Source organism: Mirounga angustirostris, unplaced genomic scaffold, assembly GCF_029215605.1.
Source record: "Mirounga angustirostris isolate CCGP_5_RB_7025 unplaced genomic scaffold, mMirAng1.0.hap1 SCAF_9, whole genome shotgun sequence".
In the NCBI taxonomy this organism is placed as follows: Eukaryota; Metazoa; Chordata; class Mammalia; order Carnivora; family Phocidae; genus Mirounga; species Mirounga angustirostris.
In genome coordinates this window covers 3,973,296-3,999,796 of record NW_026991717.1, presented here as the reverse complement: position 1 = coordinate 3,999,796, position 26,501 = coordinate 3,973,296, and positions in this window count along the sequence as shown.

Below are 26,501 nucleotides of genomic sequence, written 5' to 3'. Positions count from 1 at the left end.
GCTGTAAGCAATCGTTAGGGCTGTTCTGGAACAGAGCCCTCTGCAGACTGCATTAACAGACGCTGAGTGTTTATTAAAATAAATTCAACTGCAGCCAGAGTTACCAAGTAGGGTTTTTATGGCCCCAGGGCTAGGTATCCCCATTTTCCCACCTGTAAAATGGGAGAGTAATACCTTCATGATGTTATAGATCTAAGATGAGGAGTCAAATGAGAAAGTGCTTCATGCCTAATATAGGCTGATTGATTCTGAATGTGCCTGTGGTTAAAGTCGCCAACTATTAAAAGCTCTGGAAAAGTGGCCCTAAAGTCATCATTTCAAAAGGGATCATTATCTTCCAAGGCATTAGGGATCCTCTGGGGAGTTTGGCCTGGACCCCTTTCAGAGAAGGTCAGATTCAAGGGTCTGGGTGAGGTGGTGCTTCTACGACCAGGTGGCGCAGCCTTAGGTCGAGAGAACTGGTCGATCCGGAGATAAGCAGTGCCTGATGGAAAGCAGCCTGGATCAGGGCTCTGTCAAGGGCAGTGGCTCCTCCAATTTTACTGCACATTAGAGTCACCTGGGGAGAATTTAAGACTGCTGTCCAGGCTGTACTCCAGGTAGATTAAATCAGATTCTCTAGGGGTGAGACCCAGACACGGGTATTTTCTAAAGCTCCCTCGGAATATTCCAGCGGGCAGCCAGGGTTGAGAGTCCAGAGCACAGGGGTCACAGACCTGGATGCCCACAGGGGAGGCCCCCGCAGGTCACATGACCAGCCTGTTGTAAGACATTTGGGAGGAGTGAGGACTGCGGTTGCCTGGAAAGCACGTGTCCTATTAGCAGATTTTCAACTTTTAAAAAAGAACATGCCACTCGAGCCAAATGAAACACAGCTGTGAGCTGGATTTGGCCCATGGGGTATGGGTTTGCGAATGCTCCCGGAGAGGCCACGGAAGGTTCTGAGCATCGGTGAAAGCTGGGCCTCAGGAAGTGCCGCAAAAGCCATCAGCTGGGTGCTTCCCAAGGCCTCCGGCTCCATCTCCTTCTCCGCCCCACCCAGGGCTATCTCCCCAGATGCGACTGTTAATTGGCTTTTATTTATTTTACATGCTTTGGCATTTCAGGTGCCTCGAAAAATGTATTTTAACATGCCGTCCCAGCACAGTCCCGTGGAGGTTGAATTTCATCTTGGCAGAAAGTTCTTCGCACGGATCCTGCTGACACGGCTCCGGTGGGAGTCGCCAGGCGGGTTCCTCTGTGCGGAGGGAAGGAAGCAGACCGGGTGGCCGGGCGCCCCTTCCGCAGACCTGTGCGGTGTTCTGCAGGACCGCTCCCCTTTGCAGACCGTCCTGGCGGCCGGGGGTGCTGCCCCCCTGGAAGAGGGATGGCTCGTGCTTTGCTGCAGAAGCGGGTTGGCAGTTTTATTTTGAAGTCCTAGGCCCAAGCTCCACTGTGTTCCTTTCCGTTCTCGGGGTTCAGAAGTCATTGACTAAACTGGGTGTGGCCCGGACAAGGCTGAACGCGTCCCGTCGCATCTCCCTCCCGCCTCCTCCCCACCCGTGGTTGGGAAGTCGTTCCTGTCCTTCACGGAGGCCCCAGCAAAGCCCTGATGGCCACCGGCCTCGGTGGGACGGCCGGGACACAGACTGCAGGAACCGCGTCCGCTTCCCTCTGGCACGTCTGCATTTCCTTCCAGAAACGTCTGCACTTGGGCCTGAGTCGCTATTGCTCTATCAGCTTTGCCACTGAATGTCTTCCATAAATGAAATCCCTCAGATCAATGACAGTAAAGAGACAGAGCGCCTTACCGTAATGATCATTGCATAAGAATAAATAAACCAGCTTCCGCGGAATGAATGAATGGATAATGCCTCACCCTGGACCCTAGTAATCACCGACTGATAGCGGACACGTTTCATGGGGGGAAAGATGAAGACAGCGTGGGATTCTGTTTTGGGGGTCACTGAACATTTTTTGAGCATCTGCTCGGTGTCAGTCCCCCCCCGGTTAGAACGCGGAGAACAAAGATGAACAAGTCAGTGCCTGCCCTCAGGGAGCTCCCTACAGAGTGGGGTGATCTGGGGGGCTCCAGTGTGCCCAGTGCTCTAACAAAGGGGTGTACAAAAGAGTGCTGTGGAGCTGGAGAAGGAAGTGACTAACTTTGCCTTGGGGCACAGGGAATGTCTTGCAGAAGCTGGGATATCAGGGCTGGGTCTCCAAGGCACTCCCTGTTCCCAGCAGAAGGCTGACTCCAAGTTGGGGACAATGTCTGCCCTCAGGGCAGAGTCGGGAGTTGGGCCTCATGCCTGGTTTCCCAGCTCCTGTTTCCCAGACAGCCTTCACTGGGGAGGAGAGGGAGACATAGCGTTTAAAGGCAACCCCTCCTTCCTCCCATCACCCACCTCCCTCACCCATCCTCCTCCCCCACCACTTGGGGTACCAAGAACCCAGTGAGGGTTAATGACTCACAAATAAAATAGCAGACCCTAAGAAAAGCTACGAATGAAAGCTGTAGTATGCCAAGGTGTGTGTGTGGAGTGGGCCGGCGGGGGGGGGGGGGGCAGTGTCCGTGGGAGAGGTCCAGTCCACCAGATCGCGGTCTTTTATCACTGACATTGTTTAGAATGTTTGGTGCATGGAGATGATAAAAAACAGACTCTGTGGGGCGTCTGGGTGGCTCAGATGGTTAAGCGTCTGCCTTCGGCTCAGGTCATGATCCCGGCGTCCTGGGATCGAGCCCCACATCGGGCTCCTGGCTCGGCGGGGAGTCCGCTTCAACCTCGCCCTCTGCTTCTCCCACTGCTCATGCTCTCTCTCTCTCTATCTTTGTGTCTCAAATGAATAAATAAAATCTTAAAAAAAAACAAAAACAAAAAAACAGACTTTGTGTCAATTCAAAGGCAAACAAATAAGCAGATAGACCTAGTTTAGTTATTGTTTTAAAATTCTCTACAGACAACATGCTCCCTTTTTCCATGCATCCCAGGTGGACTCCTCTCCTGCTCCCTGCCCCATTTGTAACTAAATAACTTCCTGAAAATTCAAGAGCACTGTTCATGCCTCGGGGTTTCGAACAGGATCTGGATCTCCGTGTGCCGGGCATGCTGCTGCCAGCATAAGAAACTGGGACACGACTTGCAAACCCTAACCCCCCCTGAGGATATGGTGCTATGAGGATCCATCACGCCAACAATGCAGTGGTTGCCCACCCCTATCTTGCTCTCCAGATGTGAACTCAAGAGGCAATGGGGTTGGGAAACAGGGAAGCAGATCTAGGGGGTCCAAGGAACCCTGTGTCTTCAGGATCAGGAGTGGCAAGAAATCTCTAGGGCTACCCGGACCCTCTTGGGAAGAGTGATCATAGCCTGATAAGAAGGTAAAGAAACTTTCCCAAATGACAATAGCAAGATGTTTGTTCGGACCCAGAAGTATAAAGTTATTGTTAAAGAGACTCTAAAAAGTCTTATAGGACTTTATAGCCAGAGGGGCACCTGGGTCGCTCAGTGGGTTAAGTGTCTGCCTTTGGCTCAGATCATGATCTCAGGGTCCTGGGATGGAGCCCCACATCGGGCTCCCTGCTCAGTGGGGACTCTGCTTCTCCCTCTCCCTCTGCTCCTTGCTTGCATGCTCTCTCTTTCTCTCTCACTCAAATAAATACAATCTTAAAAAAAAGACTTCATAGCTAGAATGTTTAGATTTGAATATTGTGAGCTTGGGAAGTGGCTTAATCTCTCTGTGCCTCAGTTTCTCATTCTAAAGTGGGGATAATAATAGTACCTAGCATATTGGGTTGCCGTTAGGATTAAGTAAGTTAATACAGGGAACACACTTGGCGTGGAGCCTGCAGATAGCTATTCTTGCTAGTGAAGACGGCCCCCACTAAGGTGTTCAAGTCTGATGTCCTTACCTGCTCAGTGATGTGGGGTCTCTGAATTCTCTCCCAGATAAAATATTTAGGGAAATAAAAATTTCTCTAAGAACGTATGATGTTCTTCAAGAAGCACCTTCTCCTTGAAGTTACCGAGTTTCCTCAAGAGCAGAGTGCCTGTGGTTAGCAGAATCGTGTACTTTTATGGTATGAATGCAGCAGAGGGAATATTATTGCAAGAATACGGCAGAAAGAGTGGAGCCCCTAGGCATCTCTGCCTCATTCTGCAGTTTACGCTTTGCTCCTGGTTTCCATTTCCTGTACATCAGAGTGTCATCGCAGAAAATGGAGTGTCCCCTTGAATTTTACATTACATTCCTTTAGAAAGGTGCAAATTGTTTCCTTATTACAAAAGCACTGCATAGTACTTTCAGGAAAAAACAGCTTAAAAGAAAAAAACAACCCATCTTACTCTCATCACCCAGAGACATCCTGTAACCCCAGGTGTATGGCTTTCTGGATCTTTTATATCACAGACACAGCTTAAAAAAACACTTGGCTTACTAGATATATAATTTTGTAACCTGTGTTTCCCATTTGACTGTATATCATGAGCATCTTTCCATGGCAGTAAATATTAATTCTACAACATCATTTTTAATGGCTGAGGACCATTTCATCTGATAGTCGGACCATCTTTCAATACAATTCAATACAATGTTTCACACACATCTCCTTTCTGATGTCGGAAATCTTAAACAGGGTGTTGATCAACCACCTGAAGGAGAGCTGCTTGGATGCACTCTTAACTATTTCTTTCTGTCTTTTTTCTTTAGAGGGGCGTAGGGGCAGAGGGAGAGAGAGAATCTCAAGCAGGCTCCACGCTCAACGCGGAGCCAACGCAAGGCTCGATCTCACAATCCTGAGATCATGACCTGAGCCAAAATCAAGAGTCAGACGCTTAACTGAGACACCCAGGTGCCCCTTAACTATTTCTTTAGCATAAAATCATGTAAGTGATGTTGCAGGATCAAAAGATACATAAGGGGCACCTGGGTGGCTCAGATGGTTAAGCGTCTGCCTTCGGCTCAGGTCATGATCCCAGGGTCCTGGGATCGAGTCCCGCATCGGGCTCCCTGCTCAGCGGGGAGCCTGCTTCTCCCTCTGCCTCTCTCTCTCTCTGTCTCTTATGAATAAATAAAATCTTAAAAAAAAAAAGGTACATAAGGATACATACACTTTAAAGGTTTGAGATGCACATTGCCAGATTGCCCCTCTCCGCTCCAGGAAGTCTGGACTCTCACCTACCAAAGATTGTTTTTTAAAATTCTTTGCCAATTTTTTAGGCAAAAGAAGTACCTTAGTGATCTTAGTGTAACTTCTATTTTTGATAGGTAATTAGATTGACTATTTTAAGTATATTTTCCAGGCATGTGTATTTCAACTTTTAAGAACTACAAGTTCTTTAGTCCACTTTTCTGTAGGTGTTTGTCTTTTTCTTTTGTAATAATTTGTGAAGTCTGAAAGAGTAAGGTTGTTAAAATTCACCATTTTAAAATGTAGAATTCAGTGTTTTTCAGCAAATTCATAAGGTCATGCAACTCTCATCACCGTCTAATTCCTAAACATTTTCATCACCCCCCATAGAAACCCCATACCATTACCATCCCTCTGCATTCCTCCTTATCCCAACCTTTGAAAATCACTCATCTGCTGTCTCTACGGATTTGCCTATTCTGGATCTTTCATATAAACGAAACCATACACTATGTGGCCTTTCACTTAGCATCATGTTCCCAACGTCATCCATGTTGCAGGATGGATCAATATGTTGTTCCTTTTTTATAGTTTCCATTGTATGGACATACATTTTCTTTATCCATTCATCAATCATGGTAATTTTATAATACACTTTCTAGTACGTCAGTGGGTCTTAAAGTGGAGTCCTAAGACCTTCAACATCACCTGGGAACTTGTTCAAAATGCCAATTTTCAGGTCTCACCCAGACCCACTGAATTATAACCTCTTGGGGGGGGGGGGCGTGGAGCTTAGCAAACTGTGTTTTAACAGGTTTTCCAGGTCATTCTGATGCATACTTGTTTGAGAACTGCTAGTAACACTGTAACACTTTCTTGACTTTTCTAGGTGTATGAATTCCTCCAGCGAAGTCTAGTGTTTTGAAACATACATATCCAGGTTCTAATTTCATAAACTGTTAGTCTTCCAAAATCTTCTTTCATCCACACTTCCTCCATTGTTAGTGTTGATAGCTGATATTTAAATATTCCTCTCCTCTGTTTCTCTTGTTTATAGATTCAGTCTGGGGGTTTTAGATGCAGATTCTTGTTCTTGTTCTTCAAAATGTAGATTCTCTTCAAGAAAAAGATGTTCACATTTGTATTTAATTGTACTTTATTGAGAAGTTCATCTCTTTTAGCTGGTGTTGGGGCTCATTGTAATTTCCCTGTGCTTGGGCTAGTTTCTTTTATACTCCAAATTGCTGTAGAACACAAAAACTACAATTCCCAGCATGCCCTGCTACTGAGGTTCTTTTGTCTCTACTGCATCGCTTGTGGGGACCACATCTCAGGATATCCAGTATCTGTGACCATTTGCCTGACCTCCTTCTGCCAGGATGGACCTTCTCCGTGTAGAGATGGTCATACTGGCTGGGGTGGGTGGGGCAAGCATAGTGCCCAAAAGATAGAGGGCTAGCTGCCTGGGTTTCTGGTGATGATAAGGAAGCTACAGATCTCTCCCCTTCTTTTCTTCTGCTGGTCTCTGTTTTGAGACGTGAAACCAGATCATTCCCTGAGCTAAAAAATGACAGTAAGTTTATGAAATTTTTTCCCTGTCCACCTTATTGTTTAATATCGGTTTCTCTGAGATTTTGTCTTTTTCTTGGGGCAAGGGGTGTCTCAGTTTTCAGCAATGTGAATTAAAAAATATATATTCCCCTAAGTTTTCATGGGCATGTTAGTGGCAGGTTGAGAGATTGTTGGGTGTGGTGGCCACACACCAGTTTGAAATAGAGGACCACATTCACTTCAGAGCCTGTGTCTCAGGAGAGAGGCTGTGTACCCCAGGTTCACTTTGGTTTAAAAAAATCACATTTGAGGCAGGGCGCCTGGCTGGCTCGATCAGTAGGTAGAGCATGTGACTCTTGATTTCAGGGTCGTGAGTTCAAGCCCCACGTTGGGCATGGCGCCTACTTAAAAAAAAAAAGACAGAAAAATCACATTTAGTCTGAAATGTAACGAGATAGTACAACATGAAAAGAGGTCTTTGGACTCCCAGAATTCCATTGGCAAGGAGCAAACAAAATCATGCAGCTGCAAACACAGGTCACCTTTCATGGAAAAGGAAGACATACTCAGAGGTAGAACCAAGAGCCATGAGAATCACTCCCGAGCAGATACAGGACTGAATCCTAGCCAGGGAACTTCCACCATTTGCCCAGCTGCATTTCAGGACCACTACCGGCCAGTGGCTTTGGGTGCCTCCTCTTTTACCCCCTTTCGAGCAGGTACATCTATATGGTGGTTGCCCCGTGCCTGTCCCATCACTGTATGTTGGGTGGGTGTGTTGTGGGGGGGGACGCTGCAGATAACTGGTATCTTTAGCTCAGAGTGAGAGGAAGTGTACTCAAGGACTATACTCGAGGAGCTTCATCTGCCCTTCATCTGAACTTGATTCAGATAACGAAATTCTGGGATTTGAGCTGATGCTCACACGGGCAAGAATTTTGGTGGCCTTGGAAGGGGATGGATGTCTTTTACATATGGGAAGAATGTACACAATTTGTGTTTTGGAGATGGACTTTGATGGTTTTAAAAATATATCCACAAATTCTTTGATATTTCTCCTTCAAGAAGAGGTGGACGTTAATTCCCCTCCCCTTGAGTGTGGGCTGGACTTCATGACTCGTTTCTGATGAATAGAATATGGTAGGAAAGATGAAGTGGGACTTCTGAGACTAAGTGATAAAAAACACTGAGGCTGTTCCTTGCACTCCTTCTCACTTGCTCTGGGGGTCCCAGCTGCCATATTGTGAGGACACTCAAGCAATCCTGCAGAGGGAGCCACATGGTGAGGAGCTGAGGCCTCCCTCCCACAGGCATGCCACTAAGTCATACTGGAAGTGGAGCCTACAGACCCAGGTAAGCCTTCAGGTGACTGCAGCCCCTGCTGACATCTTGCCTGCAACCTCATGAGAGAATCCGAGTCGGACTGCTTGGCTAAGTTGCTTCTGGATTCCTGACCTGCAGAAGCTCCAAGATGATAAACGGTTGCTCTTTTAAAACCACTATGTTTTAAGGGCAATTTGTTACACAGCAGTAGATAACTAACTGTTATCTATTGTACACTGTCATGGTGGCAGAGCTTGATGCCTGATACCTTTTGTTTCTTTATTTATATTTTTAGAGAGTGAGAGTGCATGAGCAGCAGAGGGAGAGAGGGAATCTCAAGCAGGCTCCACGCCCAGCGTGGACCCTGACACAAGGCTCAATCTCACGACGCTGAGATCATGACCTGAGTTGTATCGAGAGTTGTATGCTCAACTAACTGAGCCACCCGGGTGCCCCAATTCCTGATACCTTTGCATCCTTGACATGGAAAGAAGGATCCAGGCTGAAGTCTCTCCAGAGACAGTGCAGGTCACAGAGATATGCCCAGAGAGAGGTATCTGTGTCACAGGTAAAACATGCCGTAAATCTTTACAGACTGAAAACTTACACAGTCAGCACCCAAATCAAGAAGTGGCTTACTATCGGCACCCCAGAACCTCCCCTCGTGCTCCCCTCCAGTCCTTACGCTTCCAAGGGAAGTCACGATCTCGACCTCTAATAGCAAACACTAGTGTTGCCTCTCATTGTACTTTACACCTAAATGAGATTATACTCTTTTGCGCCTGGCTTCTTTTACTCAACATTGTGTTAATGAGATACATCCAAATTGTTGCCTACAGTGGTAGATTGCTCATTATAATTGCCCTGTAGTATTCTGTTGTGTGAAATCCTACAATTTATTATCCATCCTGCTAGTGATGGGCATCTAGATGGTTTCCAGCTTTGGGCTATTATAAATAGTCCAACTAGGAACCTGCAAAGGTAAGTTTTATGATATATATGCGTAAAGATTGACAAGTGAATGTGCAGATTACTTTCCATAGCTTAATTTTTGGACATGCAAAAGAGGAAATAGAAGGTGGTAATAATCGAAATCCGTGTTCCCAAAAGTCAATCTGAATCACTTCTGAATCACAAAAGGGTTCCCATTGGAACCTTTCATTCCTGCATATTCACTGACTGCCTACCATGTGCAAAGCTCTTGATGATGTTATATATCAATTATACCTTAATTAAAAAAAAAAAATCTCTCGGGGGAGAGCCTGGTCCTATTCTCCAGGAGTTTTTCCAAAGAGCACAGAGTAAGAGGGTTGGGCGAGGATCCACATGGCTGGAATGCAGGGCAGAACTCTGTAGAAGCCACAGAGACTTTAATGAAGGGAGTCAGGGACATTAAGGGGGGCTTCTTGGAATGTGGGTCTTGGATAATAGACATAATTAGATACTCAAAGTTGTGGATGGGGTGGATAAAAGGACATCTCAGGGGGGAGGAAATGGGAGGAGGAGAGTAACAGAAGTTGACATTATTTATAGATAACCCACCTCATTAAAAATGATTTGAAGAATCTCAGGGGTGGGAAACACATCTTCATTCCAGCATCCCCATTGTTAAAATGCATGCATGGCAATTTTTTTTTTTCTCCTGTAAGGAAACCTCACTTCAGATGCAGCTTTCTTTTGAACCCAAGCTTATTTTATCAAAGATGAGTATGTTGGAAATAGAGACGTGGTTTAAGTTCAAAGATGCCAAGTTCATCCATTCATGCATGGCCCATCTCTTGCACATACAAGTCACTGTCCCACACCCCCGGGGACGCGGGTGGGCGAGGGACAGCCCCAGACAGAGCATTTTAATAATACAGCCGTCCCCACTGTGTGGCTGTGAAATAGTTAAGCAGCAAATTCCTGGAAAGGCCTTGCCACAGGAAGCTCGCTGAAACTGATGATGTCTGCACGGTGGGGCCGACATTTAAAAAGTTGTTCTCAGCCTGGAAATTGTTCCCTTTACCGAAAAACCCCTCTTGGCCACGGCGGCGGTCAGGGAGGCGGGCTGCTGAAGGGAAAGAGTTTCTGGGCAAGGTGTGCATGGCACACAGGGGGCATGGGCAGAACTGTGTGTGCACGGTCTGTGCAGTAGCCAGTGGGACAGGGCTACCCAGTGCTACACGAACTGTGTTGATGACGATGTGCTTCCAGTGTAGACTCTGAGCACCTGCGGGTACAGAGATACAGCCATGATTATTGCTGACAACAACACAAACGGGGGGGGGACCTCCCCATACAATCTGTGTCGGATATGGCACGACATAGGATCCAGAAAAGGACACCTGGGTGAAGTAAATCCAAGGCGAGGACAAAAGAAGAGGAGGTTCAAACAGCACGTGCGAGACTTTTCTCTCCCCTGTAGAGCTGAGGGCCTCAGCGTGCAGAAGGGGACGCGGACATCAGAACGCCCCATGTTGTCGAGCATTCGCATTATAGGAACACACACACACACACACACACACACGCGTGCGCACAGCTGGCTGATTCTTCCGGAAGCTGCGATGAATTCAATTCTCAGTAATAGGAGGTGCCTGGATGAGACCAGCCCCATCGAGAAAAAGACCAAACACAGTAATTCTTCCTACTACCTTGACAGTCTTGAAAAAGAGCCTTCTCAGAACATTTCTGGACAAGGGGGAGAGCAGCCCAGTGACCTGAGCCCATTGTGCTGACCGGATGCCTGCAAGGGCTGATCGGTCTGACAGGGCGGGCCCCACGAGGCAGCAACAAAGAAGCCCCCCCCCCCCCGGCCGCGTGTTCTCTCCTGGGATGTGCTCTTGTTCTGCCAAAACACCAGCTCCCCAAACACCATGAGTCTGTGTGACGTCCCTGTGCTCACAGTCGGACTCCACAGACAGTGAACTTGGCCACGAAGAAGGAAAGTCCACCCTCCTCCTTTTCCACCTGGAAAAGCATCTTACCTCCCTCCTAGCGGGGCTTTTCAACATTATCTACTGAGTCCCACCGTGTCCACGTCCTCCTGTGAGTGCAGGTGCGGTGACCTGTCGGACGTGCCCTTTGCCCCGAGCGCTCATGGAAGGAACCTCTTCTCTAGGATAGCTGAGGGGCCTCCTGTCGTCCGCACGGCCAGACACACCCAGGGCCCTCGGGGGAGCGTAAGGAAGTTCAGCTCCTTGTTCTACAGTCAGAGAAGCTAAGGAAAGCACTCATTCAAAAGCCCACATGGCTAGCAGCCACATTCCCAGCGGGCCTCCCCCACCTCTGCTCTAAGCAAAACAGCTCTGCCTCTAGTCCTCTTTTTTTAAATCAATGGCCTGCTTCGTGCAGATGGGGAACGGAGGGCAGAGATGCTGTGGCCCGTCCAGGTCCCACTGACGGTCAGGCAAAAATGACCCAGGCAAAAATGGCTCTTGTTCCGGACTCTTCCATGAGCTTTCTTGTGCCTAGCGCCCCCTTCTCCTGCCCCCCCAAACGTGACTGAAGATCCTTCCAAGTGACGGCTATTCCTGAGAGAGGGCAGCTGACCGGGCAAAGTCTACCGAGGACAGTTGCAGAACGGAGATACGGGGCACCGGAATACTCAGAAGGGTTTAATCCTCTCTCCTGCGGCCCTTTCTCGTGGTATTTCCTGAGGACAGTGTGGGGCCTGCAGTGACTAGCTCTGGGTCTGACTAAGCGTTTTCTCCCGAGAGGAGCAAGCTCCAACGAGGGCCTCATTCCTGGACGGGAGGGAGGCAGACCCGGGAGGGGCGCTGCAAGGAGGAGAGCCGGGGCTCTGGGCCCGAGGCCTGGGGGTCCTTCAGAGCGGGGAGAGCCTGAAGGCATGTGGCCGTCCGTTCACAGGTGCCCGAGTTCAGCCGCCGGGCCCCAGTGGGGCCTCAGACGCGAGGACGAGCCGAGAGAATTCTCCCCCATCGCCAGAGACAAAGTTTCCCTCCGGGACCATTTCCTCCTCAGTTGTGAAACATCGGCTCTGGGTGCTGGGGCGTGTAGGTGTCACAAAATCCCTTAATCTGAACCTTGACTCGGGTCCCCTGTGCAAATTTGTGGCCGTTTACAAAATTGCTGTTGTTTGTGTATGGTGTGTGTTTGTGAAGCAGCGAGACCCCCAAATAAAAATGCCTTTCCGACTGTTCGACCGTGATCGAGAGCCCGGGACGGTGGGGACGTGCACGGTGGGCTGTTGACAGGGAGGGGGAGACAGGGAGCCTTCTGGAGAGCTGGGAGAGTCCTAACCCCTTGGTCTGGGTGGTGGCACTGTGGGGTTTGTCCACGTGTAAAAACTAAACAGTCAGCCAGGTGCACACTCAAGATTCGTGCATTTTACTCGATGCAAGTTATGCCTTTTGACACGAAAGAAAAATGAAAATGTTAGATGCCCTTTTCATTGCTTGGAAAAACCAGTAGTTTGGGAAGGGGGACTTTTATTTCCAGAAGCTCCAACTTACGTAAGTAACTTAACATATTTCAAGCCATCTCTGGGCCCTGCTCCTACAGTACCTTCTGTGCCCCAGAGCTCTTACCTCATAGAACATGACCGGCTTTCAAGGGTCAGAGATGATTTTTCTCCATCTGTCATTCTTGTCCGTGGCAAATGTGGACATGTCATTCGGAATGTAGCACGGAGGCCCTGATGAAATTGGAAAAGCATGTGGAGATAAAAATCATTCTGGGATGAATCCAGACACTTCCTGCCACTCTCCAGATGTCACGGGGCTGGCAGCTACCCTCCCGGGGGGAAGTGATTCAGCCGGCCTCAGCCAGATGTGTAGGACGCCTCCTCGGACCCGCATGCGAACACTGTCCTGATTGTGCACAGCATATGCTTTCAGTCAAGAGTGAAAAATGCAGGCAGGGGCACATGCCAGGAGGCTCTCAAGCATGGCCCACCCGTCAGCTCACAGCGCGAGGCACTGAGCCGTCCAGTCAGCAGATGTGTGTCACCGAGACACAGGCCGAGGCTGGTTAGGCAGCCACAGAGCTCAGTGACCTCATGCACAACTCAGCCCTTCCTGAGACCCGCACGGCGCAGGTCATGCCGTGGGATGTGTGTCGGCTCCGGGCCGAGGCTGCCTGCGACATCTGAACTTGAACGGCTCCGAGGGACGGGAACTCCCCGTCCCCGCCCGTGCGCCCCGTGGGTGCCCGAGTGCGCACGTCGAGCTCCGCGTCATCTGAGTCATTTTGGATGCAGCTGCACGCAAGCCGTTTGGGGAACCATGTCTCGTCCCCGGGTTCTCTCTCTCCTGGTCTGGCTTCCCAGGGGCCCAGGCAGCCTGCAGCAGCGCCCCTCCCCCCGCCCCGAGGGCTCCCACCTGCTCCCCTCCCCCCCATTTATAGAACACCCTGAGTGTGGATTTTCTCCAAATGTTCTAAACTCACTGAGAAAGCCTTTGCAGGAATCCTGCCTGCTCTAATGGAAGCCGAGGAATGGGCATGCATACTTGCTCACAGCCACGTGGGATGTCACTTGGAAGGAGATGGGCGTAAGGCAAGGACAGAGACACGGTAGAGGAAGCCTGAAGGCCTCGCAAGAAAGCGTCTGCGTGCCCACGATCCCTCATTTGGCCAACAGCAGCTAATGCTGTTCTGAAGCAGAAGTCCTGGTATGTAGTTCTCGTGGGCGACGGAGAAACATTTCTCAACAGTTGTTCCCACCGATTGCTTAGAAACCAGGCCTTGGAGAACTCTGCCCCCCTCCCCCCACCCCAGTGCTTTTCCCTGCAGACCTCCCAGCCTCCGAGGAATTCACAGATGGCACAAAAGGACTCTGTCTCCCGGGGTGTCCATAGAACTCCTAGGCTGTCATTTTTGGCAAAGGCATGCACCTGTTCTCTTTCCACCCAGACACCAGGAAAGCCAAAATGACTTCCATCATCACTCAGACTCATCAAAAAACGATTGCCTTCCTGTCCACACAGAGATCTCCCTCCCTTTATAATCATGGCTCTGGTTCCTTCAAACCTGATCCTCAGAATGGCAAGCCCAGAGGGACCGCCTCGTCTGTAACATCCCCCTTCCCTTAGGTGTGAGCAGTACACACTTGGACTGTGCAAATCGACCTCTCTGCCAGTCCCTATGTCAGTACCAAGCACTAAAAGCCGTTGCTAAAAAGTTGGCTGAACATCACATCTGGGGGGCGGATCCTCTCCCCTCGCAGAGAGAATTCTCGGGGGGAGCAACAGTCGTGATAATACATACCTGTGGCTCATCACCAGTCATCCACTTGGCTGTAGAATTTGTTTTTGTGCTTACGCTGGAATATGGGTCTGCCGAAGGCTGTGGGAATTCACAGCACTTTAGATAAAAACTCAGCGTTCTTCCCCTTAAAGACCTGACTCAGGCGGAAGTGGACGTGGGTTAGTCTCCTGTTCTGCCTCCCTGCTCAGACCCAGACATCAAGGAGGCCCCCGAGTCTTTCCTAGGGCAGGAGGTGACGACCCTTCCCTGTCATGTCACCTGTCCCAGGTTGCTGCCTCCTCCTGACATCTGGTCTCCCAAACAGCTTTTTACTTACCAGCATGGACTTTCGGGGGCCCCCGAAAGGGCAAAAAGAGGTGCCTGCCATTTTACCTACGGCTACCCTGGGTATCTCTGCTTATGGGGTGGACACGGTTCAGATGGTTCATTGTCTTTAGGGAAAAGGACTAGAGAGGTGAACATAAAGCCAGAAATTATGGGGGAAGAGTCAGTACGTGAGAAAGAATACCGTCCCTAGAATGTGGGCATCCCAAGGGCAGGGGGTTTGTCTCTTTCTCCAGCACCTAAAACGGCACACGTCGTCGTCAACAAACATTTGTCGAATGAATGAGGTGAATCAAGGACTCTAGAAATTCTGCGATGTAGTTTATGTAGTTTTCTTAAAAACAACAAACAAATGAGCACGTGCGCATGCACACAGACCCGGAAAAACCCTCAAAGCATTAACTTTTGATTTTCTGAGGAAGTGGTAAAGAAGGTCTACTCGGGTTTATGTGTTCATTCAGTACACATCTCTCACACCCCAGTCCTGTGCCAAGCCCTGGGCCCAGGACGTGTGGGGCTGGAGCTAAGGGAAGACCACGAGCCCCCTGCCCACCGGCCTGCAGACGGGGCCTGGGGATCACCCGCACCCTGTGCTGAGTGCTCCCCAGTGCTGGAGACGGGCTCAGGAGCCAGGGAGGGAGGGACTAACTTCTGACTTTGCCTGGGGGCCTTGGGAAGGCTGGGACTCGAAGCCTCAACAGGAGTTCACATGCCTGGCAAGGGGCAGAGAGAGGGAAGGAGTCCAAATTCTCATCTTGGACCGTGGTTCCATCAGATTACACATTTACCAGAGTTGCTGACAAGGAGCCAAACGGACAAGCAAAAGTTGGCTCTTCTTGCCTGTTCTCTCTTCTCCCGAGAGAGATGCTAATGAACAGCAGTGGCCAAAAGGCAGGTGAGGGTCAGGAGGACACGGGAGAAAGGGCCGCCTGGAGAGCCAGCCCCTCCGGATCTGATGTCAGCGACGCAGAGTGAGGTCTGAGAGCCACACGGCTTTCCCCACCAGGCTGCGCTCTCCGAGGTCCCAGCGGCGACGGCCACGTGCTTATCACCCTGCAGAGAGCCAGCCGCTGGGAGCTGCTGATCCACGGCGACGGCAGCTCGATAGACAGGCAGTCATGAGACAAAGCGTGCTCTGAACAGAGTGGGTGCTCCTGAAAACCTCCTGCCCGTTAATTGCCAGGGAGTGGAATATGCCAAGGTATCTTAATTCAAATCTTACCTCACCGTCCTAGGGACCTTTTGTTGCTGTAAGTAAGGATGGTCCTCGGTTCCAAGAAGAAAATTAAAGGCTGCTCCTGAGATGAGCACAGTCATTTGGATGAAAGAAAACACATGGTTGTGTTGAGAGATCAGATCTCGACAAGACGGGGCACCACCTCGCCCAGAGAGGATCGGGCCATGGGATGCAAAACTGGAACTCATGCGAGAATCCTTTGCCCCTATTATAGCACCTCTAGCTGGGGATCTTGACACCCATTTCAGGCGCTAATTAGGTCTTACAGCCACTGTTATGCATGCATAGGGTACATGCCCATTTTCCTGATGGGAAAACTGACAAAGAGCACATGGACAGGAGAGATGTTCTTGGAGGGCAATGATCCTGTATCTGCTTAACCGTGTTTGCCCTTGTCCCGGGAGAGCTGTGCCTTGCTGCTTTTGCCCGGGGGCGCCGTTTGCTGCTGAGCCCAGAGGCTCTGCCCTCCAGGGTGTGGGTCCACCATCTGTCCCCGAATTTGGACTAAAAGTGGCAAAGGAGTAGGTTGGAAGCTCACTGCTCATCGGAGTGCTGCTTTTGAAGAATAATGCCTTGGGTTTGGGGCCTGACCCCTGGAGCCAGCCTCCGCGGGTTTGAACTCAGGCTCTAGTAATTTCCAGCTGTGTGACTTTGCTAAGTTTCTCCGGCAGGAAATTATGCCCCCGTTTCCTCAGCCGTGACGGCCACAATAATCCTTTTCTCATAGGATCCATGAGGCTTCCCGGAGTATCTGTGAAGCTTTTGAAACAATACCTGACCCACAGTAAAAGGTAAGCATTCGGTTGGCCCATACAGTGGCCAGCATTTGACTGCATTGCATCTACAAAAACGGTGACTTCATATGGTGGCTTGTTCTCATGTGTTTAATGATAAAGGGTTTTATTTAAAGATCATGTACAAAATTATTATATTTATCATATTTTCATATCTTCCTGTTATTCTATTAGTTATTGCCACTTAAGTTTATTACTTTATTACTGTATTTATAATACTGGTTTGTAATATGCTTGTTTTTTGTTCATTCGCTTATTCAAATACACATTAAAAGCAATGTGTAACTCCTCCCCCTTTATTTAAAATTAATAATCATGTATCATAGGACAGTGTGAGGTATCATGTACCTGAATTAGTAAAGCAAAGGGTGCAGCTAAGAAAGGAGGGGGATCAAGGGGCCTGCCTTCTAGGTTGGAGAACTGTGGCCTAGGGCTGCTGGGGAAAGCACTTTGGCAGAAAGTGTGGGTGTTGGCCCCTCCTCCCCCAGCCCCAACCCCCCCAACACTGGCTATAAGGCCTGGAGGAGCACAGACCTGGCCTGTTGGGAGAGTAGGAGGTGGGGGTGCTTCCCTCTTTGAAACCAAGGAAAGGGGCCTCAGGGGGAAACCCCTGTTGAATTGGTGGGTGGGGGTCCTCACACACACCTGGCTCACGCAGGGACCCATAAGCCCCTTGACCAGCTTGTCACAGCAGTGGCCACAGTGTGGTAGAACAGCCCCGGGGTGAGCTGCTTGGTGGGAGCCGTGGGTAGAGAGGGGGCAGGACCCACCTCCCCATCCCTTGGCCCCTGGCCTGGAGTTTCTGTCCCAGCTGCAGCATAAGATTGATTCTGCGTGTGCCCGCGGGTCTAAGAGTTGGCCTGCTGAGGGTAGGTGCATTTGAGAGCCAGGGACCACACTGAGTGGGGCGTCAGAGATGCACCAGAATGCTGTGAGCTGGGCAGGAAGATACAGGCCCAGAGTCGAAAGGGACCATCGATGGCGATGGGAGAAGCCCAGGAGGGAGCCCTCCTCTGGGGCCTCCCGAAGGCAGCCCTGTGGGCATCAAGGCCACGCAGGGCATGTGATTGCTGGGTCGGAGTGATGTCTCCCTTGCCGGGAGACGGCTGTCTTCCACGTCTTCCTCTAGGCCCCCGCGCTGGCCTCGTGGAAAGATGGAAGGAGAAGGAAGGAGGATGACAGAGACCACCAGAACTGCAAGCAGACAAAACCACAGGTCTAGCCTTGCCCCCGGGGAGAGCAGGAGAGGAACTCTGAACTGGGTATAATAATAGCCAAACTTACATAATGCTTACTTTGCGTGCTTGGCTCTCTCCTAGCGCTTTAATTGTAGCAACACTCCTGTGAGTAGGCACCATCATTATCCCCATTTAACAGATGACAAAACTAGGGGCACAGAGAGGTTAAGTAACTTGCCCCTGGCTCTCAGCTAGTGAGTGCAGAGCTGGAATTCCAACCCAGGCAGTTGGCTCCAGCATCTGTCATTTTTCAGTGAACAAAACGGAGTCTTAAAAAATTGAAATAAGATTGTTTGAGGCAACAACAATAACAACAACAACAACAAAGGATGAACCAAAGAAATAGCTGAGAAGTTATAAAACCAGAGGGGCATCCCCTCAAGGGCGCTACTGTCCAGCAGGAAAACGGGGTTTGACAGAACATGCCTAATGGCAAGTTTTCGGTAAATAAAACAATTCCTTGTTTACCCACCCCAGGGAGTTGAGATCCCCTGATAAACGGCCTTCCCACCGTCTTCTTTGTTCCTTCCTGCAAGCCTGTGAGGTAGGCACCGTCAGTAGTCTCGTTTTACAGATAGGGAAACCAGGGTTCAGAGAGGTTCAGCGAGTTCCCAGGGTCACCCAGCTACAAGGTGGGTGTTTGAAACTAGTCCTCATTGGCTTTAGAACCTGGGCTTTGAATGCCTTTGGTGTTGCAGGGGACACTGACCTGAAGCCAACTGGGCTTTTACCACGTTTGGGGTCTAGTGATGGGAGGGAGAAAGCAGAACTTTCTACTAGAATGGGAGGGAGCAAGGTGGGAAGACCCAGGAGGTGGTGGGAATGCCACACGGGACGTTTCAGTTGGGCGGAGGGAAAAGAAACTCAAAGTGACACCTCCTCAAAGGACTTAGAAATGCCGGGACTAAGGACATTGCAGGACAACAACAGGGATGGCCGACAGTTCGGGCCCCTTCACTATACCAGACACAAAGAGAGCTCCGTATTGCTTCACGGTAAACGGAGGAGAGAGGGGGCATCTGTCACCTCCGTTCTGTGCATGAAAACCCCAGGCTCTGTCACAGGGCTTGTAAAGAGGCAAGCTCAGATGCGAGCCAGGCCTGTCTGCTTCCAAGTCTAAACCCTTCCCTCCAGCACGTGGTGGTCTTCAAAGCACCACCACGATTCCCCTCGTTTGATTCTCCGCGGGGACTGGAGGCGGTGGAGACATGGTTATTCCCACTGTACAGAGCCAGCAGAAGCTAGGTCCGGTCTGCCCGGACCTCTCTCTGCAGCACGGACCCGCATGTGCAATGGCCCGAGGGACCGTCCTGCCCCTGACATCCCTCAGCGGCCTTCAGCCCACCGCATCCAAGACCAAACGCATCATCTCGTCCTCCTCCCCAACTATTCTCATTTTCCCATTCACTCATTGATCTAGTCAATAAATACTTCCCAGGCTCAGGAGTGAACAGGGAACATCTCAGTAGCTACAGCAATGCTTCCCACCGAGTTGTCTCAGCCAAAAACCTGGAGACTTTCTTGCACACACCCCCCAACCGTCCATGGCCAATGATTCATGAATTCTTCTATTGCTCCTACTAGACATTTCTGAGATCCATGCCCACCTCCCCAGGCTCAGTTATCCCCTCTCTCCCGGGCACTTCCCACTCCAGTTTTGCTGCCCTTGTTTGGCTTCTGGAACTTTGTCACAGCACTCTTGCCCCCAGGGTCTCACACATCCTGCACAACCCTCCACCGACCGCCCCCCCTCCTCCCCGGGCAGAACACTCCTCTGACTTCTTCACCTGGCTGATACCTGTGCGCTCATCTGATTTCGGTTTAAATACCTCCTTCTCAGGGAGTCTCCCTGGACCCCGTGGATCAGGTGTTTTGTTCCCCATCCCCGTACCCTGTATATCTCCTATCCTAGCAGCCATCGCGCGCTAATGTGTTAGCTTATTTAGCACATCTTCTCTGTGAAGACCATGCTGTCCCGCCCACCAGGGGATCCTTAATGATAGAATGAACAAATGAACAAATGGATTGACGAGTGGATGGATGGAGGCCCAGGGTTATTAAAGACGATGGCGAAGTCAGGAAAGAGGCAGTATCTCTGGGGCGGGGGCTCCAGCAGGGAATCTGGGGGGAGAGAGCAATGCCCGCTGAGGATGGGGAAGGAGGCAGGAGCTGGAATAGGATGGTCCTTGTGTGTCTGTCAGCGTTTGGACCTTATCTTGTAGGCAGTAGATCCTGTGCTTACTGGAATAGATGCTCCCTCTGGATACAGACCTGCCTTCCCTGAATGCAATACTTCTGCCAACACTACCATCCACGGACTCACAGGATGCCTTGTCCGCCGTCATGGCATTTCACACTGCATTGTTTCTGATCGAGGAACTCACTTCATAGCAAATGAAGTGTGGCGATGGCCCATGCTCATGGGACTCACTGGTCCTGCCGTGTTCCCCACCGTGCCAACACAGTTGGCTTGGTAGACAGTGGAATGGCCTTTCAAAGACTCAGGTACAGTATCAGTGCAGCGAAGTCCTGGACAAGGTTCTCCAGAAGGCTCTATATGCTCTGAATCAGTGTCCAGTGTAGGGTGCTGTTTCTCCCACAGCCAGGATTCATGGGTCCAGGAATCGAGGGATGGAAATGGGGGTGGCTCCATTCACTATTACCCCTAGCAGCTCACTAGCAAAATTTTTGCTTCCTGTCCCTGCGACCTTATGCTCTTTTGGCCTAGAGGTCTTGGTTGCAAAGGAAGGGATGCTTCCACCAAGAAGACACAACAAAGTTTCCATTGGAGTGGATATTAAAATTGCCACCTGGCCACTTTGGGCTCCTCATGCCTTTAAATCAACAGGTGAGGAAGGGAATTCCTTTGCTGGCTCGGGTGATTGATTCTGATCGCCAGTGGGAAATCACCACTCCACAATGAAAGTAAGGAAGAGTGCATCTAGAACACGGGAGATCTCCTAGCGCATCTCCTACTATTACCATGCCCTGTAATTAAGGTCAGTGGAAAACTACAACAAGACAACCCACGCAGGACTACTAATGGCCCAGCCCCTTCACGAATGAAGGTCTGGGTCTTCCCACCAGATAAAGAACCATGGCAAACTGAGGTGCTGGCGGAGAGCAAAGGCATACGAAACGGGTAGAGGAGGAAGGTAGTTATAACTACAAGCTATGACCATGTAACCAGTTAGAGGAATGAGTATTTCTTTCTTATTTTGTTATGACTATGATTGTGGATGTGTATCATGTAACATAAGGTAGAGGTAGTGACTTTATAGGATAGTATTTAAGTATTAAATTTTGTTTCCCAGCCTTATTGAGATAAAGTTGACATATAACATTGTGTAAGTATTTCTAACTTTACATCACAGTATTTAAGATATGAGATATCAAGGACCAGAGTAAACATCATTTGAGGAGTTTGCACCCTCTTCTGGGGAAAGGTTTAGTGTGTTTTTGGTTGTGTGAAGGGTAGTTGTATCATGTGTCATCTCTTTATTCAGAGATGAAGTATGTTTTAATGAGATGTGTATGGGTGCCAGATTGATAAGGGGTGGACTTGTGATGGTTAATTTCATGTGTCAGTTAGATGGGCCATGGTGCCCTGGTATGTGGTCACATATTATTCTGGATGGTTCTGTGAGAATGTTTTTGGATGAGATTAACAGTTAAATAAATCAGTGGGCTTTGAGTAAAATGTTATTTCCCTCCATAATGTGGGTGGACCTCGTCTAATCAGTTGAAGGCCTCCATAGAACAGAGACCAGCCTCCCCTGAGCAAGAAGGAATTCTCTCAGCAGATGGACTTTTGAACTTGAACTACAGCTTTAGGTCTTCCTTGGGTTGGATTTTGGACTTGGCAGCCTCCATAATTGTGTGAGCCAATTCCCTAAAATCTCTCTCTCTCTCTCTCTCCACACACACACACACACACACACACACACACATTCATACACACACACACACCCCTTCTGTTTCTTTGGAGAACCTTGACTTATACAGCTACCCCTTAGACTATGGGGCAAACAGATCCTCTCCTCACCTACTGGACTCAGCATTCTCAAGTAGGTAAGTGGGGGCTGGTGGGGGCCTTTAGAGCGACCTGATGACATTCCTGTACAGCATGGTATATAAACACATTTAAACACAAGGAGGCAGGGCCTTGTTTCCACATCCCCCAATCTGTCCACCTAAGTCCCAACAAGGTACCTTTGGGTGCCCCTTCTCCCTGGGACCAGCCCTAGTGACTGAGTCCTTGCTGCTTCCTCCACGAACAGAGGATGTGCCCTGATGTTTAGCCCAGGTAGGCCCCTCCCTCAGAGATCACCTGGACCTCCACTGTCAGTTCTCAGAGGTGGAAACTGAGGCCCAGAAGAGGAAGAGACTTACCCAAGGTCACAAGTCAATTACATGTAGAGTTCAGTGAATTATATACTAGAACTAAAACCTTGTGGCTGGGTTCTCGCTCTAGGGCACTCGACATGGATCCACCATACTGCTCACCTATTTTATCTCAGTTTCTATAGTTGTTTCCCACAGAACAGGGTCCCTACAGAGAAAAGCACAGAGCTAGATGGGGGCCAGTCCAGCCCTTTGTGCTCAAAGGGGGTGAGATTTTAAAATATTCAAGGGATGGTTACTGATCTAAAACGCTTCACTGTCTCAGCAAGGTAAACACTTAGATTAACAGTGTGATAATGGGTTGTAATTCATAATGTCACAAAGTGGTTAATGAGAATTTGGAAACATAATCCATGACAAGTGCTCTTTAAATGGTTGTAAATCTAGGGGCACCTGGGTGGCTCAGTTGTTAAGCGTCTGCCTTCGGCTCAGGTCATGATCCCAGGGTCCTGGGATTGAGCCCCACATCAGGCTCCCCGGTCCGCGGGAAGCCTGCTTCTCCGTCTCCCACTCTTCCTGCTTGTGTTCCCTCTCTCGCTGTGTCTCTGTCTGTCAAATAAACAAAATCTTAAAAAAAAAAAAAAGGTTGTAAATCTAAACTGGGTTTCCTTTTGTGTTCTAATTGCAGAGGTGTTCACAATTAGTCACATAGCACAGTAGAGATTTAATGCCATTTGGGCTATCACCAGAAATATATACAAAAAATTAAAAGGCCGTAGTGACAGTTTAATCTCTTAAATATCTTTAGGCATAGCCACCTTAAAGGTGAGGTCCAGGTTAGAGAATCTTAAGCTTCTCAGGCTCCTGTATTGAAAAATTCTGGGGACTTCCTATTTTTCTTCAAATCTAACTGCTGAAATTCTAAGTTTACCAGACATTATATGCTGTGAGAATTGTATTGAGTATTTTATCAAGTCAAGGTCAATTAGATATAATTAAAACTTATATATGTCCTCTTAGAAGAGGACAAAAGCTGTTAAAATCTTCATGTAGTTCTACCATTTTTATTGCTATTAAAAATGTTTTAAAATTTGGCATTTTTCTCATGTATCTTTATTTTTTTTATTGTTATGTTAGTCACCATACAGTAGTACATCATTAGTTTTTGATGTAGTGTTCCATGATTCATTGTTTCATATATCTTTATTTTATTTTATTATTTTTTTAAAAGATTTTATTTATTTATTTGAGAGAGAGAATGAGAGAGAGAGAGCACATGAGAGGGGGGAGGGTCAGAGGGAGAAGCAGACCCCCTGCTGAGCAAGGAGCCTGATATGGGACTCAATCCCAGGACTCCAGGATCATGACCTGAGCCGAAGGCAGTCGCTTAACCAACTGAGCCACCCAGGCGCCCCATATATCTTTAGATTGACATGTATCCTTGTTGAGAATTTTCATGCCCGTGGGAACTGTAGTGATGTATCCTTTATCATTCCTGATATTGGTTATTTGTGCCTTTTCTCTTTTCTTCCTGATTAATATTGCCAAGGTTTTATCAGTTTTATTGTTTTTTGTACAGACTCAATTTTGAGCTCTGCTGACCCTCTCAACTGTCCTTCAGCTCTTTATTTCACTAGTTTCTGCTCTTATCTGAATTCTTTCCTTAATTTGGTTCTTTCTCCAACTTCCCAAGATAAACACTCAAATAATTGACCTCCTGCTCACCTAATATATGCATTTAAAGCCATAAATTCCCTTCCAAACTAGCATTAGCTGCATCCCGTGCACTGTGATGTCAGATATCACTTAGCATATACTTCAAAATATTTTACAATTTCTGTTGTGATTTCTTCTTTCGCCTACAGGTTATTTAGAAGTATATTACTTAATTCCAAATGTTTGGGGGATTTTTTAAAAGTTATATATGTATTACTGCTGTGTCAGTAATTTACTGTGATCTCAGAACATATCCTGTATAATTTAAAAACTTTGAAATTTGTTGAGAGTTAACTTTTGACCCAACAGAATATGGTCAGTTTTGGTAAATGTTCCCATGTATGCTTAAAAAGAGCATGCCCTCTGCATGTATTAGGTAAACTGTGTGTGTACGTTGTGTTGTGTGTAATGAGATCAACTTTGTCCAAATCTCTCCACATTATTACTTATCTTCTGTCCACTTATCATCAGTTACTACTACCAGAAGCATGTTAATATCTCTTACCATGAGGCAAAACTGGGCAGGCTTTGGCGTTGTTGAGTGCTGGTCTATCCCCAGCTCCAAATGAAAGCCAGGATGCTGACCACAGCCTGTCCTGCTTGGTGGTCCCTGAATATTCATTCCTGCCCATCCCTGTGAGGCTGCTGAAGGCTCTGTTCAGCTTCCCAGTCGCCCCTCTGCAGCTTTCTGCTCTGCTCACAGCTCCTTGGCGGCTGTCTTCCAGGTGACAGATGCCTTACTGGGAAAAGTGTGCCTCCCAGGCTCATCTCTCCCACCCTTCTCTTCTCGCCAGGATCTTGGCCCCTCAGGTCAGCTGTCTGCATAGCTCTTGGGTGCCTGCAAGAGGTTGTATCTTCTTAGTATTTATCCAGTTGATGTTGATAGGAAGATCAGTTGGCAATGAGCTAGTCTGCCATTGCTGGAAGTACAAATTTTTTTTCAGAGAATTTTTATCTCTGAAAAAATAGGAGGATATGAAATTCAAAAGACTAGGGGGAAGCTGACCCAGACGTGGAAAAAAGTACCGTCTTTACATCATTCAACCAAGAGCCTAAATCACAGGTGTGGTTAACTGATAATGTGTTGGGTTCCTCCTCCCCAATTTTAGTCATTATATAACCAATAGTAATAAGGAAAAGCAATTAATTACCCACAATCTCATTCTTCCAACATACTGCTGTTTTAATTCTTATTTTTGAGGGTGTACCCTTATAATATGTCCTTTGTGCATAAATTCTACCTACAGTGTCATTATATATATATATATATATATACACATTTAGTCAACACCACTTCATAAAGATATTCAATCACCTTATGCAATCCTAACTGTAATAGTGATCTACCTAAGCTGAGTTGCTTTCCATACTTGTTCCAAAACGTTGTTTCCTATAAAAATTGCCAGTGTACCTACTTATTTGACAGAGGTCTGTATTTTCAAAATTGAGTCTATCATAAGTACTTTCAAATGGCTTTCTTTTAAAATCCATGCTCTTTTATTTCCCAAGGTTGTTTTTTTTTTCCCCTCACATAGTTAAATCTGTCAAAATGCTTCCCTTGTGACCTCTTTGATTACAGAGAAACCAAACCCTAGCTGGCCCCTTGCATTTGCTGAGGATATATTTTAGAGTGCTCCCCCCCCCCCATATCAAGAAACACTATGAGTATTACAGCAGCCCACACCTAGTTTAATAAGGAAGAGGCAGGTGCACGGACGATACAAGAATGGAGACACGCTCTTGCCATGGAGAAGCTTGCCCTCTGGGTGGGGGGTGATAAGTGTTCTTTGCACACAGCTCCTCATGTTAATGCAATTGTGATGAGGGGTGTAACAGAGGCATCAAGAAAGTGTCTGGGGGGGCGCCTGGGTGGCTCAGTTGGTGAAGCAACTGCCTTCGGCTCAGGTCATGATCCTGGAGTCCCGGGATCGAGTCCCGCATCGGGCTCCCCGCTCGGCAGGGGGGGGGTCTGCTTCTCCCTCTGACCCTCCCCACTCTCATGTGCTCTCTCTCATTCTCTCTCTCTCAAATAAATAAATAAAATCTTTAAAAAAAAAAAAGAAGAAAGTTTCTGGGAAGCAGTAGGAAAAATTAGGGGAAAACAAGGTAAGTGTTCTGCTTCCTAATAGGGTCCTTCACACTTGGGGGAATCAGGGCAGACTTTGCTTAGAAGCTGAGTGAAGTAGGAAGGAGCAGTAGAGAAAGAACAGAAGGAATTCTAGGCCGAGGGAAGAGTATATGCCAAGACCTAGAAGCCTGGGAATGCATCAGGGAGCTGACATCGAGGTCTGGGGATGGTGAGCGAGGGGTGTTTTGAGCGTAGGGGCAATGCAGGAAAGGGGCGGCCAAGGGGGCCACAGAGGTAGGCTGAAGCCTCTCTTGCTTCTTCACCCACTCAGAATTCCTTTCCTCCAGGTGCTGACATCAGCAAGGATTGACCGCACTGAGGTTTGACTCTAAGGGCTTTTGAATTGTCATCCAGGTTAATCTACCTGGTGTACGACAGATGGAACATGTTTTCCAGAACAGGGAACTTCCCGTACCCATCCAGACCACCATCTCCTGCTCTCTGGGGGAAAACCATCCCCATCCTTTCTTTTGCCGTTTGGACTCGGCAAAAATAACACATATTGCTTAAGTTGGCAGCGAGAGCCATGAGC